This window comes from Micromesistius poutassou, assembly GCF_964030765.1.
Source record: "Micromesistius poutassou genome assembly, chromosome: 20".
Taxonomy (NCBI): Eukaryota; Metazoa; Chordata; class Actinopteri; order Gadiformes; family Gadidae; genus Micromesistius; species Micromesistius poutassou.
The window spans coordinates 14,270,569-14,282,330 of NC_140290.1; positions in this window are offsets into that span (position 1 = coordinate 14,270,569).

The following is an 11,762-nucleotide window of genomic DNA, read 5'->3' on the forward strand; positions in this document are numbered from 1 at the left end:
TACCAGAATCTGCACGTATCCGATACACCTTACGGTGGTGAAACCCAAGGCTTACACAATGGTAGAAAATAGACAAGAGGAAAGAGAATTGACTTTGCACTTTGGTTTGAGAGCTTTTAAAATGAGGAAAGTATAGTGTAACTCATATTACCGGAAAGGAAGAAAACACACAGTCAGTGAGAGAGAGAGACGGGTAGAGAGACAGATAGAGGTAGAGAGAGGGAGTGAGAGAGACAGACAGAGGGAGAGATAATGAAAGAGACAGGGAGAGAGAGAGAGACAGAGACAGGGAGAAAGAGAGAGACAGGGTGACAGAGGGAGAGACAGAGAGAGACGAGACAGAGAAAGAGAGACCGAGACATAGAGAGGTAGAGAGAGACAGAGAGGTAGAGAGACAGATAGAGGTAGAGAGAGGGAGTGAGAGACAGACAGAGAGATAATGAGAGACAGGGAGAGAGACAGAGACAGGGAGAAAGAGAGAGAGACAGGGTGACAGAGAGACAGTGAGACAGAGAAAGAGACAGAGACAGAGAGGTAGAGAGAGACAGAGAGAGAGACAGAGAGCGAGAGAGACAGAGAGAGGTAGAGAGAGATATAGAGAGGTAGAGGGAGAGAGAAAGAGACAGAGAGAGAGAGAGAAAGATAGAGACAGAGAGAGAGAGAGAGTGTCATCAGTAAGCCGCTCCATCCTCGGTGAGTCTGGCAGCCTCCTGCCTCCTGGGCCGTGGCGGCAGGGCGGGGGGCTGCTCATCGTGTCACTATCTGTTCTACATGCCGCCCCTGCTTGTTGTTGTTCCCTTTGGGGTCTCCCATGTCGCCCCCCCCCCCCCCCCCCCCCACCGCCCACCGCCTCCTCCCTTCCCCGTCTCACACCTGCTCGCTTGCCTGTATCCAGATAGGGTCCAACTCTACAAGGAAATGTATTTCAATAATATACTTAAGAATAATTGTGAAAATGATAATAGCATTTTAAAATGTCCAACCATATATACTTGAGCGCAGGCACCACCGCTGACATCAGTGTGAGCAGAGTTCTAATGAGGCGCTGCCTCTAGGCTACCACCACGACAGCAGCAGACGCAGATGTGTTTGTGTGTGTGTTTGTTTGTTATGCCAACCAGGGAGCGGAACACAAGTTGTGTGGTTTGCATCCAGCATAGTTGATTATGAAACACCTGTAAGTGGCAGGCGGTCTTGCTCCAGGGCATCACTGCCCTCCACATTGTTACCTTAATGCCGACATTTTCAGCAACAAACACTTGGCTAGCGTTCATGTTGGCCTACCGAGCTAGTTTCCAGAGAGGTAAAAGCGGGTTGGCTGGTAACCGCAAGGTTGCTGGTTCGATCCCCGGCTCCTCCTAGCTGTCCTAGAGTGTCGTGGTGTCCCTGAGCAAGACGCCCCACCCTGACTGCTCCTGACGAGCTGGCTGTCGCCCTGCGTGGTTGACCCTGCCGTCGGTGTGTGAATGTGTGCATGAACGGGTGAATGTCAGTCAACACTGTAAAGCGCTTTGGATAAAAGCGCTATATAAATGAGGACCACTTACCATTTTGTTTACATGTTGTCCTACAAAGCTAGCGTTCATGTTGTCCTACCAAGCTAGCGTTCATGTTGTCCAACCAAGCTATCCTTCATGTTAGTATTTATTTATTTATGGTTTATTTGATAGGGACAGATACAGTGTACATAGCCAAACTGAGAACAGCTATCCAATGCAAGTATCATAGTGCTTCTAGCTGATGCTAATTTGTTGTCCTACAACAGTCTAGCTGGCTCACTCCAAATGCTCAAACAGTCTTTTAGTTGAGTTGAGTTGTATTGATTTATTTACACAATCTTGTTAAATCAATAAAAATGATCGTCATGAATACACATTAAAAAAATGGAGGATGACAGCATGTACAATGCCGAACTCTGCATTGCTGACTCTGCGCTATCCTGGTTCACATCCTACCTGACAAATCGCACCTCGGGTCACATGGAATGGTCCAAACCCTGCACTCTCGACACTGAGCCTTGAGAGACACCTCAAGGCTCCGTACTGGGACCCTTCCTCTTCTCCCTCTATACTAGATCCTTGGGCTCTGTAATCGCATCACACGTTTTTTTTTCCTATCACTGCTACGCTGACGACACTCAGCTATTCCTCTCTTTCCCCTCCTCTGACAGCAACCTGGTTCCAACACGCATCTCAGAATGTCTGGCAGACATCAGCACTTGGACGACTGCACATCACCTGATCCTTAACCTCAACAAGACTGAGCTCCTCCTTATGCCAGGGAAAGACTGCCCTCACATGGTCTTATTGGTCACTGTCGAGGATATTACGGTCTCTCCATCACCAACCGCGAGAAACCTCAGTGTGGTACTGGACAATCAGTTATGCTGCACAGCGAACATCACCCCGGAGGCCTGATCATGCAGATTTGCCCTCTACAACATCCGCAGGATCCGTCCCTTCCTCACAAGGAAAGCAGCTCCTGGTCCAAGTGCTCGTCGTCTCCTGCCTCGACTACTGCAACTCGCTCCTGGCTGGACTCCCTGCCTCTGTGATCAAACCTTTGCAGCGTATCCAGAACGCTGCAGCACACCTAGTGTTCAACCTACCAAACCCCCCCCCCCCCCCCCCCCCTTTGCCAAAGTTTTAAAATTGCACTCTATCACACCCATATCTACAGTGTCTGCATGTCTTTCATTTCTATATGCTTTTGCACAAGGTGTTGGTGCAAGCAACACACCCTATATAGCAGTCAGTTTAACGTCATCTGCGCACCTATTCTGTTTGTTGCCATACACATTCTGTGTTTGGAGAAACTGGGGCAAAATCAAAATATGTGCTTAAGAGAGGGAAGAGGTGAAGCCACTTCAATGAGACAATGCGTTCCTTTACACAGCCTCGTCATACCCACACAACGCAGCCAGATGGGAGTCTGTCCATGGATTGGTGGATTTGGTCGGTCCTAGCATGACACAAGCTCCATTAGCTTGTGATGTTTGTCGTGCGCGTAGCGCCAATAAGACCATGGCAAGCATGTCAAGTCTATTATTTTGCAACAATGTAATTCTACTTACTTAGTATTTGCCTTTAAAGCCCTCAGAAGGCCTTTTGTCATTATAAATGAACAAAAGTTGTGCGCTGATTTGTTATGGGGATTTGAGCAACTCTTTTGCCAAAGAATCTTTAGATATTAGAAAATTCTACATATATATATATTTTTTTTTTAATATGTAATGCTCTGGGTACAGTTTTATCATTTGGATTAATACATAGTCATGGATAAATCACGTATGATCAATATCTGAATATATAAAATGCCTAAAAATTAAGTTTGGTAACCAATAAATTGAATAACTAATAAATTGTTGGTAACCAAATAATTGTAATTCTATTAATTGATAAAAAAAATGTTTGTTAACTGTGTTTGAAGTTTTAGAAACGAGTTATTAACACAGCAAGACCGAAATTTGTATTTAATTTTTTTTTACATCATTAATTATCTCTCCTTTAACGCACTGATTTTTGTTGGTGTATTCCTGTTGAGTCTCGAGCACTAGAGATTTTGCTGCACATTTAATGTCCTGCATGCTGAGGTGTGGATGGAGGAAGGCACGACGCTGTAGTAAGAAGCTATGAGGTCTCAGAGGCCCGGCAAGGCAAGGGGGGGGCAGACAGTGTTCTGGAGTCTGACAAAGGCTCGTAGTGACACAAGTGAAAAACATAAAGAAAGCCGTTACTGTTTACTATTTGATGAGTACTATATTCATGCTCTGCTTCATAATTAAATGATTATTATCACATCATAATAGTTTCTGCTACATTTTGATACATATTTTAGAATGACGATCCAATTGTGGATTTCTATGAGCCTACACCTATGTAACTTGGACAGGCTGTTGTGTGTGACATACGGCGGAGATTGCTCACTAGTGACTTTCTGGTGTGGATTGTGATGTGTCTCAGCCCCGTGAGGTTGGGAACACAACACTGGGCACATCAGCAAGCATATCACTGCACCTCTGCCAGCACTATCCAAATGCCTCTCACCTATAGCAGGTCCCGCTACTGCAATAAAACCTGATATAGTCTTCCAGATTTATTTAAAAGGCTGCTTCGGTGAGACATCCTGTTTGAATTTATTATATATTCATTGTGTGTTATTACATTCCCGAAGTGCCTGTATCAAAAACAGCCATCGCAATATAGATAGTGTTCGTATTGCAATATTGATATAAATTTAGTAAATTCTGCAGTCCTGGTGTTATTATTAAATCTGTGGCGCTAAATGTGGAAAGGGGAATATGGCCCTGGGGGATTTATGTCCTGCAGAACAGAAACTCCTCTTACCTCTTACCCAAGTGTTTTAATGCCCTCCTATAGGCCTGAGTCATACAGATAACCCCTAATCCCGGAGTGTGGAGAAGGGCTTCACCTTCTAAACGTATTGACACAAGGAGGAGATACACTAGCTCATTAAACCATCCCCTAATAGTGTAGAGCTCATCCAGAAGTATGGATGGACAACACCGCTAGCCCTAGCAGTGCTGACACATGACTATGATAGACCAAATACTGACAGGAGTGGATGTTAATCAAACCAAGCCAAATCAGGGGTAAGAATCAGCTGTACCTACCTTCTAAAAGGTACCTTTATCCTTTGCTTCCATGACGCAATAACATCATGTTAGGTGTCTCTGAAGAAGATAAATTGGATGGGTTAAAGGCAGATGCTTTTGTTCTGATAACCCTGTTCTGTTAAAAGTGGCCATGGTACCTGAACTCAGAATTAAGGATTTTCTCCATGGAAAACCCTATTAGAGAGACAATATTAATGCCAAGATAACATGGAACAGGCCAATATGGAAGGAGTTCCCGATGACTGTGTAGTGTGACCAGGAAATGACAGCAAGAAAAACAGAAAAACTGTGCCAGCCTGTTCCAAAGGAGGGACCTTATATTGGTATTAGTTTAATTAATAACTCAGTCCATGAGTTATTAATTAACACCAAAACAACATAAAATATGCTGTCCTGCTACAGTTAGTTTTCCACTGAGGAGCAGTGATTTGGTCTGGCTGAATTCCTTCCCTGCAGGGGTCGCTAACACTGATGAACAGCAAGCTAGCCCTGCCTCACTTCACTAATGCACTGCAATTAGCCTCCTCTAGGCAGTACACACACGTACACACACAGACACTCACACACTCATTGCAGCTCTCGGCATATAGAGGAATTACACACACTTGCTTTTCCTCGTCTAGTGCACACAGACACAAATACAATGATTCCATATGTAGAGCAATACACACACTAATAACTGACTAATAACCATCTGTGCCTCATAACCATCTGTGCCGTACCGTCGACAAAAAACCATTACTGGACCCAGCAAAACCTTCCATCACAAAGCCGGGATGAAACAAATCACAGCCCCTTTGAAAAGAATGCATTGCTTACGAATGCAAAATATGAAGACGGCAATCATGACTATTCATGGTGACTGGGGGGACCGGACCGCGTTAACCTTTGTAATTACATTAGCATGAGACATGAACGTCCCCGGCGCCACATGTTCCACGGCGGGAACCGAGGCAACGTGCCGGCGTGCCTTCACGGGCCCCCCCTTCGTCTGCACGCCCGGCTGAACCGACGTCAGGGGAAACCACGACGGACAATTAGACGTTACAACGATTCAATCAGCCCAGCTTTCAGTCTAGACTCGGCTTCTGTCGTTCGGTGACATGGAGCCGTCGTGGCAGCAGAGCGAGAGCGTATTGTAAAAAAGCCACTGCGTATCTCACACTTCCTCCAGGACAACGACACCCTCTTTATGGACATTAGTATGCATTGGCGACCACGTACCGAGAGCCTCGCTGAAACACCACCCCGACAATGAACGGGAGTGTTTGTTCCATTCCCCCTCAAAAGCACAATATCTGGGAGGAAAATAAAGGTGTCCGTCTGGGCTAGGGGGGTCATTGATATTATATATTTTATGTCTGTAATGTTTCCACAGACCATTTTTTTCCGCTGTCATATATATATATATATTGTGGCCGGATCTCAGTGGAGTCTTTGTTTTTATTGGAATAGTCTGGAGAATGAGAATATATGATACAGCCTTGGATGAAACCATGTGAAAGCTCACACTCACACTATCTCAATCTATGTTCCCTCATGGGGCGATGTTGTCACAAACACACCATGGGTGTCTCAGAGACTTGAAGGAGTTCACCGAATGTTCCTTTATGCTGAAGGGTAAGGCTGAACCCCATGATGGAGCCTTTAAACACCTTTAAGCATGGCAGGTATTACATCACAAATCCGTAAATCAACATCCTCTGTGGCTGTATAATGACGCATGGCAATTATAATGAAATCTTAATAACGTGTGAAAATATGTGTGTGTGTGTGTGTGTGTGTGTGTGTGTGTGTGTGTGTGTGTGTGTGTGTGTGCATCTTATTAAAAAGCATAAAGCAAAGCTTTGGTATATGATGAACTGACCAATGAATGCATATTGACGACGAGGGGGGCAGGCGTAAAGGTAGCGGTCTCCCCCCCCCCCCCCCCCCCCCCCCACACACACACACACACACACACACACACGCACACAAACAGATGTGCGTAATTGGTTGGCAGCAGCAAGCCATCGTGTTTTATGACCACAAGCCAGGCTGCCATTATTATTAGCGACCGAGCGAGCCCCTACCTCCAGCAGCACCATGGACAGCGACAGAGCCCCTAAACCACCCGGCCAACACAATCACTCGGCGGGCAACGTGGCTCCAGTTCAGCTGGCTTCAGTTGGTGGATTTGATGGAGACATTAGCCAACTGATGTTTCCAGTACAACACATTACACAAACAAGACTCAAGAGTAGTTATAGTAGCCTATAGCGATGCACATATACCCATCGTCGGATTGGTAGATGTTCACAAATCCTATTTTCTAACGACTATTTTGCATGAAACCAGGGTCCACGGATCCGGATCAGGAACCGGTTCAGAAGGAGCTCGGGTCTCCTCGAGACCTGAGGATGATGATGATGAAGCACACAACGCATGGCGAGCACGGAGTAGACGGAGCACATACTGCACCACGATGACACGGCAGAACAAACGGCCAAACTTACTGCGCCTCTGAGTTTGGGGTTGAGGACGGCGGGTCCCGCTGATGACTCGCGGAGGGAGGAGTGCCATGGTCCTCCGGCGGCGTGTGCGCGGGCGTGTGCGCGGCGGCGGCGGGCGGGAGAAAGCTCGGCGTGATTGGACCAGGGGCAGCTACGCGAACACGCACGGTTGAGCGCCAAGAGCCAGGCGGACGGGATGCTAGGCGGCTAGGCTATCAAACACTGTTTAAAAACACCGTTTCACCGTGTTCCAGATGTTTCACCGTGTTACGGGTGTTTAGAGGTCCAGAGCCGCGGTGCGACGCTCTCCTCCCGGGAAAGTCCTCACAGTCCTCCTGCCCTCAGTGACGCCTCGACACTACAGTCAGACAGTTCAGGCTCTCACGCACACACACACTTGTGCTTTTATTAAGTGCGTTTGGTAAACAACGGTTTACGATTTCGTTAAATCAAATATCAAAGTGCCAAAATCAAGAACAAAGTTACACAGGACTGAGGTTTCGGTTAGCGTCTTCCATAGTAACTAAACACAGTGTGGCCGCTGCCTCGGAATGGTACTCACACACGCCCGCCGCCCGCTCTGCTGCCATGCTCCAGAGCATTAACAGCCCGTGTCCACAGTAATGTATGCAAAAGTGTGTTTCATGGAGACTAATGTCCGGAGAGCGTTGAGGTGGATTCATTACACGCTTGTTTCGTGGACCCAAATTAAATCCTGTCAGTACATCAACGACAGCGGCATGGCATCGGGGAGAGAGCGACGGTTCACATAAACGACGTTACACGGTGCACCGCTGCCTCTCTCTCTCTCTCCCTCTCTCTCCCTCTCTCTCTCACCCTCACCCTCTCTCTCTCTCTCACCCTCTCTCTCTCTCTCTCTCTCTCACCCTCTCTCTCTCTCTCTCTCTCTCTCTCTCTCTCTCTCTCTCTCTCTCCTGCTCTCTCTCTCACCCCCTCACCCTCTCTCTCTCTCACCCGGCTCGCTCTCCTCACGACGTCATTGGGAGACAGAGACGTGGCTCCTGCTCTGCCTCCTCCTCGTCTGCAGTAGAACAGCAGTACACAGCCACGGTACGAGGGGACGAGTCGCGGAATTGAGGGGTGGGAGGGTGGTGGTGGTGGTGGTGGGGGGGGGGGGGGAATTAGAGCCGCGCATTGGTTGACGTTCAGACAGATGGCGCGCTCACATCCTAGATAAATAGTGCAGACCTCCCCCTCGCCGCTGATGGCTCCCAGCGACTGACCGACTGACTGTCACTGGCTCAGGGACGACTGTGCTCGGGAGCGATGTCACTTTGATCTATGGAATAATTCTTTGACGACAATAGAATCGTTTCGGTGCTATAGGCTATGCTGTGACTGTTGTGTGGTGGCGGTGGTATTGGTGTGTGTGTGTGTGTGTGTGTGTGTGTGTGTGTGTGTGTGTGTGTGTGTCTGTGTGTGTGTGTGTGTGTGTGTGGTCAAGAGAGAGAGAGAGGAGAGAACTTAAGACATTCTGCAGATGCATTGTCTAGAATAGATGATCCGATTTATTAATTGTTATGAATGAATATTGAATTTGTTTTATATGTAGATATGGTAGCAGAAATAATCTAAGCGAGAGCAAAATAGATCCAATCATTGCTGAGTGAATATAGTCTTAACAAGTGCAACAAGTTGTTAATTCTGGGGTTTTTGCTGAACTTCTTGAGGCAACATTTAAGACTTGCTCATGAAGGTCTTTGGAGTTCACATGAATGGACGTGTTGCAATCAGACAATGACTCGTATCAACCTGAACTCCGGCAGAGCACAGAGCGTTTGTCTGACTATCGATCAGCTCCCTTCAAGCGTGAGGTTTCCTGATCCACCCTGGGGTGCCATGAGACGAGGAGAACACAGCAGCTTCCCCCAGACCAGGCTGGTCCACAAGATGACTTCCCTCCATATCCCTCCACTATCACAGCCTCTGTGTCTTCTTCACATCTCCTGCTTTATCATGAGTGGGTAGACGGGATGTGTCATACTGCCTGTCTGCCACACACGCGCACACACACACGCGCGCATGCACAGGTGCGCACACACACACACACACACACACACACACACACACACACCTAGAAACAGCACCTTTCTTTCAAATATCTTCCTACAAGGTTACAGGAATCAGACTGCCTCGACTGAGACTTAAAAACAGCTCGGTAAAAAGGTCTCAGACAGCAGTTCGAGTGTCTGGAATGAGGCAGTGTTTCATCTGGCATTAGGTGTAGAGCTGTGAGTGTCAGACATTACCAGCCTCAGTATGCATAAATGTTCTCTTTACATCTGTTGTGAGGTGGGTAATGCGCATGCATTTGAGACCCCCCCCCCCCAAACAAAACACAAAGCTCAATGCAATAACGATGCTGAGAAGTCATTGATACACGCATACACACACACACACACACGATAGATGTCAGTTATGGCTTTGTTGACCTAAATCCTCACTATCCCACTACGCCTACGTGTGCTTCCAGTAACAACCCCCCATCATGAAACAATCATTATCATTTACATGCCTCATGTAACTCCCCGTGTGTACCCGCCAAAGGTCACCTGCTCCCACGAGGACACTAATTACCCATCTGCAACCCGCCAATACTAGCATTTATGTATTTAGTATACTTTTTAATATTTGCTTTGGAAGGGGGGGGGGGGGCGGGGGGGTGTAACGTGTTACGCTGCGATGGAAAATTATTGTGGTTGTTAATGTGCTCTACACACACACACACACACACACACACACACACACTCTCTCACACATGCCCAAATAAACCAAGCCATATTAAAATACAAATTTAATAGTTGAAGACGGCTATGAATCCAAGATGCTGATATTGATCATTGAACAGCAGGCCTCTACTCACTCTGTAATCATGACCTTTTTCATGGGCAAATAAAATGCACGCCACAGTCGACATCCAAATGAATAAATACGCAGTTTTGAATCATTTGATTAACTCAATAAATACAGATAATTAGACATCATTTAGAATTAGAGGAGGTGGGGCAAACGTTTACACCAATTTACAACAGGGGTGTATATGAAGCATTTACACATGTACAACCATTCCACCTGGTTAAAGGTGTAGTGCAAGGTTAGTGGCATCTAGCAGAACAGGCTAAATGGAAATGGAATACCATATTCCTCAGTATGTTTTAATTAGTTTATAATCCTTTAATATCAACATCTACCCTCTTCCCGGGATAGGACATCATGTTTCTACAGTAGCCCAGAACGCTAATTTGCTATGACCTATATTTTACAGACTGAATAACACACAACTAATTATATATATATCAAGGAGCTGTAGTAGACCATAAGATCCTTATGTCATACTACTGCCACCTTACAGGGCAGTACAGGTAACTCTCCTACGTCGTACTAAAGGTAGATTTGAGGGGGGGGGGGGGGGAGGAGAGAATTCATTTGATTTCAATCTGGAACCTCACCAGTAGATGTCGCTAAATCCTACACACTGCGCCTTTAAAGTCCAAATGTTTATGTATGTCAGCCAATCCAATCTATTACTTTTAGGCCCAGCCTGTTCAGTTTTGGGCTGACTAGAACATATTGATTGACTCAGAATAAATGCTGTCCATTAGAAACATGCTTCAAGGCTCCACAAAGTGTTTTCCAATCTGCATGTAGGGTGTTAGAGATTTATGTCCATTGTCACATGTTTAATACATTAATACTCCCATTCACAACTATTTAGAGACTGTGGTTACTGTACATCACTGTAGTGTGACATATACATTTGAAAATCAAAGATAATGTCTCTTTCCAACCATAGTATTAATGTTAGCAGTATAGGCAATAACGGTTAATACCATGAACAGACCATCCCATGGATATGTGAGAATATGGCTGAGGGAAGTGGTCATAGAGGCTGAAGGCACCGCAGAGACACAACTTCTCAGCTATCAGTTAATCATGTGAGCCTACTGAGGTAGGGATCATGTCAGTATCAATTATATAGGCCAAAGTTCATGCTCGTTATTCATGTTATTCATGTGTGTAAATTGTCTAAAGCGTAACCTCCAACCACTGGCCATGTTTGACTGAAAGCGGGGGTCTGAACTCCCTGTTCATGTAGCGGACTGCAGTATTTTAACTTAGACCAAGCGGGGGTCTGAACCCTGTTCATGTAGCGGACTGCAGTATTTTAACTTAGACCAAACGAGCATATCAATGTGCAAGACAATCTTGATCTCTAGATTGTTGTTAACGCAAGAGAGCCCATATAGGCATCAATGGCTAAAAGATTCAATAGGAGATCTCCAGAAAACTAAAACCTACAATCCATGATCCGTGTGCGATCATGGTGAGCGATGGTGTTCTCCGGGAATCCTTGTCCACCCATCCCTTTCTCATGCAGCTCCTAGCCTAACTGTAGAAAACACCACGCCATGGGTTGGCATGGCACTAATAGTATTTCCTCAGACTAACCTTAACAATAATACTTAATATGAATTGCATGTCAAGGTTTTCAAGAGAGACAAGAGAATACGTATGGTACACAGATCCACATGTACATGACTATTGTCAGTATATATATAGCGTGGATATATATATTGCGTGGATGTGTGTGTGTGGATAGGTTGATTTTGTGA